This window comes from Delphinus delphis, chromosome 5 (genome assembly GCF_949987515.2).
Source record: "Delphinus delphis chromosome 5, mDelDel1.2, whole genome shotgun sequence".
Classification (NCBI taxonomy): domain Eukaryota; kingdom Metazoa; phylum Chordata; class Mammalia; order Artiodactyla; family Delphinidae; genus Delphinus; species Delphinus delphis.
In genome coordinates, this window is record NC_082687.1 from 104,082,349 (window position 1) to 104,087,900 (window position 5,552).

A 5,552-nucleotide genomic window follows, 5' to 3' on the forward strand; every position below is an offset into this window, starting at 1 on the left:
ACACGTTTTATGAGGCCCGCATTACCCAGATAAAAAACCAGACAAAACATTACAAGAGCGAAGAAAAAGGAATGATATAGATCACCATTCCTTATAAACATAGGTGCAACAATCCATAGCAATAGGTAAGCAATTTGAATCCAATAACAAAATAATAATCATAAAATTGATAATGCATTTTGATAGTGGCATTTATCCTAGGAATGCAAGGTGGGTTCAGGATTTGAAAATTAATCAGTAGAATCCACTGCACCAAAAGCCAAGAAAAGAAAAAGGAAAAAAATATGATTATTTTAGTAGACAGAGGAAAAAAAAAGCATTTGACAAAGTTCAATATACTTTATGAAAACAACTCTCAGTGGAGTCAGAATAAAACAGTCTCTCCTCAGTCTGATAAAGGACGTATATAAAAACCTGCAGCTAATGTAATCTTGAGACTGAATGCTTTCTTCTCCAATTTTTGATGAGATTTTAATTCCCAGTAGAAGTAATAGAATGCAGAGTTTAAGAAAATCACTATGGAGTCAGATTACCTGGATTTGAAATCAAGCTCTATACTTACTACTTTTTGTTAATCTTTGGCAAATTATTTGCACATTCTAAGTTTTAGATTATTTTTGTGTGTGAAATGGAAAATAATAAAATAAAATACTACATTTACTTGTTAAGTTTTTAAATAAGATAAAACATATAAAATACTTGGTTTGGGAAAAACATATAAAATACTTGGTTTGGGACCTGGCATGTCATTAGTGTTCAATATGTTGCTTAGAAAGAAGAATACTTTCTACTGAATCTTATGCAGATTTGGGAAAAGTCTGTGATAAAGGGAGTTAAAGAAAACAATGTTTAAGAATCAAGCAAGTAGGGAGGGTGGGAGGGAGAAACAAGAGGGAGGAGGTATGGGGATATATGTATATGTATAGCTGATTCACTTTGTTATACAGCAGAAACTAAAACTAAGACACCATTGTAAAGCAATTATACTCCAATAAAGATGTTAAAAAAAAAAAGAATTAAGCAAGTATTGGGCTTTTTGTTTTTGTCTCTCAAAGTTTGTTTTTACAGGTTATACTCCATTGAATGTTATACCAAATAATGGCTATAATTCCCTACACTATACAATACATCTTTGGAAACATAATATTATAAATCAACTATACTTCAATGAAAAAGATAAGGAAGAGCATAATAGAAGAAATAAATGAAATTAAAATTTTTTTAAAGAGTTATATGAATTGTTTTGCTGTCCTATTGCTTAATTGCAAAACTCAAGGTGGGATCTCTAAATGTGACAGGGGGGCCTCCTTGTGGCTGAGTCAGATGTATCTTGGAAAGCAAGCCATTTACTACCCCTCATTGGTTCACACAGTGTGTAGGTCAGTTAGGCGGATGGCGAAACTCTGAGTGTGATCAGTTACAGTATAACACAGAGCATTAATAGTCTAACATGACCGAGCTCACTTCCCCAGATGGCTGTATATCCTGTGAAGTAATTTGTCATCATCCATGAGTCGCCTCTCTCTTAAGTTATCTATCCAGTGACAGTTCAAATGAATGAGATCACTATTTTTTTAAAAAAAATGTGCATGTGCTTAAAGATCATTGTCGATAAGAATAGTTTAAATTAAAGATAATTTATCAGTTGTTCTAACCTCTAAGGATATGTTACTGGTTGAACTGTATTCTCCCAAATTGACATGCTGAAGTCCTAACCTCCAGTACCTCAGAATGTGGCTGTATTTGGGGATAGGGTCTCTAAAGAGGGAGTTAAGTTAGAAGGAAGTCATTAGGGTGGACCCTAATCCAATATGACTGGTTTCCCTATAAGAAGAAGAAATTTGGACATAGAAAACCACAGAGCAAAGACCAAGGGAAAACACAGGGAGAAGTTGCCACTTACAAGCCAAGGAGAGGAGCCTCAGAAGAAACCAACCAGCTAACATCTTGATCTAGAATTTATATCCTCCAGAACTGTGAGGAAAAAATAAATTTCTGTTGTTTTATGCCATCCAGTCTCTAGTACTTTGTTATAGCAGCCCTAGAAAACATTCAGGAAACATTTTCTTGAATTTGTTTATCGGATAATGTATTACCTGTCATAGCATTTCAAATTCCGTGATGAAATTCAAGTGAGGGAGGCTAATCATTTTTTATGCCTCAAAGGCACATCTTGTGGTATTGGACATGTAGTTTATTTGCCTGCTGTAATGAAAATAAACATTGGTATTCTTTGATACTAGGTATTTAATTGAATTTTATCCAGCACTGGAAATTCACTTGCTTCAGGTAGTCTGAGGAATCAATACTGTATCTGAGTAGGAATTTCTCTAAGTCTATCTAATTCATTACCTCACCATAAAAATGGTTAAGGAAGATCAATGTCAACTTTGTTTATGCAAGGCAGGTACTATGATAATAAAATAAAGTGACAGTAAAAATAACATTTTAAAGATCATTGCAATTCATAGTGTTGCTAGCTGGCTTCTTTTTTCTTTTCTTTTTTTTTTTCACTAAAAGAAGCAAACTAGTTGAGACAATAAGAAACTGGCTTTATCTTTCTAATCATTGACCTCTAGGGTAAATAAATCAAAAGGAAACGGTACTCTAATGTGAAGTAAAATTGTTAGGAAAATTGGACAGAGAAAGGCATCTGTTTATAATGAAAAGATAGAAAAGAGTTAGACTAGGTAAAAGAGAAACATGAAAAAAGAAAACTTTGGGAGTCAGAACATTGTTGTTCATAGAGTGTGAATGATGTTTTGAACCCAGACCTAATCGCCTGGCTTCCCTGTATGAACAAGCAACTGAAGTCTGAGGACCAGAAGTAGTCAAGCCATGTCTAAGAGGTGCTACTAATATCACATCAATCACTGTCCACAGCCGTCTCAGTAGCTAATGCCCCATGACAAGGAGCATAACCTGCTGTCTTGGGACCAAGAATAAGAAAATTTTATGTTTATGTAAAACGTAAATTTTTTGTTTATTAATTCTGTATTTTTCCATTAAGTCTGCATATTTTAAAAAATGCTTAATAAATGTGGTCAGTACTTGAGGATGTTTTAGAAAACACGAGTGATTTCTTTCCTTTGCTCTCAATATTTCTAGCTAATTCAGGGGCCAAGTGGAACAGTATCCGTTATAAATGACACAGTTTTATAAACAGGCATTTCAAATGCTATAGACATTTGAATTAACATTTTCTTCCATTCCATAATTACTTAATTAGTATCAATTAAGAGTGTGGCATGAGCATATGGTGACTTCCCATCTGCTCATTTCTTCCTCTCAATTTGTTATTATCATTAATTTAGTTGATGGTGACAGTGTTTAACCAAATCAAACTAATTAATAACAACCCACTAGATCAAGGCCTTTCTCTTTGCATTTCATGCTCATTCATCAGTAGCTGACTTCTATAATGTTATCAAATTTGAGTAGAATAAAATATTTTGGGGACAAACATTTTGATGAACACTATTTGAAGATTCCTAAGTTTAGGTCATTCCTAATTCCTGAGTAATATTATTTTATTTTGAGTATGTTAAACATTCCAAATATAATTTCCCTTGAGGTTTTCCAGATTTTATTTTATGGAAATAAAAAATATAAATTCCTCTGTGTGATATATTTTTGTCTTCGAAGACACATAAATGTCCCTTATAGTGCAGTATACAGTTGGGAAGAAATTTTAGCCTTGAGTACAAACTCCCCCCTAGTGAAAGCTATTTCTGAATTTTTATCTGTTAATGTGCTACTTTCTCTTCTGGTGAAGAAAAGCCATTGGATTACCTGATATGCATCAGTTATCAGATTCAGTGTCAAGGTAGAGGTAGGTGGGTGTATCTATATGTATAATTTTTTATATATTTTATGAAAGGCTTAGTAAAAGTAATCATGACAAGTAAAATGCTGACATTAGCTGTATCTATACACAAATTCCCTATTTAAGAACAAAAATCTTGAAATCAGAAAACTAAACTATAATTGGTTGTATGGATAACTGGACCAAGCAGTCCCAAGCACTTCTCCCGAGTTTTATCTTTTCTCAAGGTTCTCTCATGCCAAACATTACTGCCAAACTCTCACCACAAACAAGACCTTCAAAGCTCTAGCTTTGTCATAAACAACACACTTCCCATGAAACTCATTTACACAACTAAAACTTTTAACTAGTTTTATAAAGGAAGAAGAATAGCAAAATAAATTCAAATTACAAGAGTGAAGCAGTATGGCTTATTGAAGGCAGAACCTAGTTAGGGTTCATGGACCTCATTTAAGTCTTGGCCAACATATACAGTAGTCCAGTAGTTCTCACATTTTTTGGTCTCTAGATTCCTTCACCTTTTTAAAAATTATTGAGGGCATCACAAACTTCTGCTTATGTGGACTACACTATCAATGGTTACTGTATTTTAAATCAAACAGATATTCTGAAAATGGAAGAGTGGCTATGTTACAATACATATTCCATCACATGTTGACATAACATATTTTTATGAAAAGTAATTATATTTTCTAAAACAAAAATAAATGCAGTGAGAAAAGTGGCAATTGTTTACACGTTTGCAAGCACTTTTAACATCTGGCTTAATGGCATAAAAATGAATTTTTATGTCCATTTCTGCATTCCATGTTCTTGCAATATATTGTGTTGGTTTGAAATATGTGAAGGAAATGACCTCATACAGTTTTTTTTTTTAAATTGAAGTATAGTTGATTTACAATGTTGTGTTAGTTTCAGATGTACAGCAAAGTGATTCAGTTATGTGTGTACATATATATTCTTTTTCAGATTCTTTTCCATTATAAGTTATTACAATATATTGAATATAGTCCCCTGTGCTACACAGTAGGTCCTTGTTGTTTACCTATTTTATATGTAGTAGTGTGTACCTGTTAATCCCAAACTTCTAATTTATTCCTCCCTCCCCTCCCTTTCCCCTTTGGTGACCATAAGTTTGTTTTCTATGTCTATGAGTCTACTTCTGTTCTGTAAATAAGTTTATTTGTATCATTTTTTTTAGATTCCACATATAAGTGATATCAAATGATATTTATCTTTCTCTGTCTGACTTACGTAGTATAAAAACCTGTAGGTCCACCCATGTTGCTGCAAATGACATTATTTCATTCTTTTTTATGACTAATATTCCATTGTATATATGTAGCACATCTTATTCGTTCACCTGCCAATGGACTCTTAGGTTGCTTCCATGTCTTGACTACTGTAAATAGTGCTGCTATGAACATTGGGGTGGATCAAATGAGAGTTTTTATCTTTTCTGGGTATATGCCCAGGAGTGTGGTTGCTGGATCATATGGTAACTCTATTTTTAGTTTTTTAAGGAACCTCCATACTGTCCTCCACTGTGGCTGCACCAATTTACTCTCCTAACAACAGTGGAGGAGGGTTCCCTTTTCTCCACACCCTCCCCAGGATTTATTATTTGTAAATTTTTTTTATTGAAGTAAAGTTGATTTCCAATGCTGTGCCAATCTCTGCTGTACAGGAGTGACTCAGTTATACACAGACAGACATTCTTTCCATT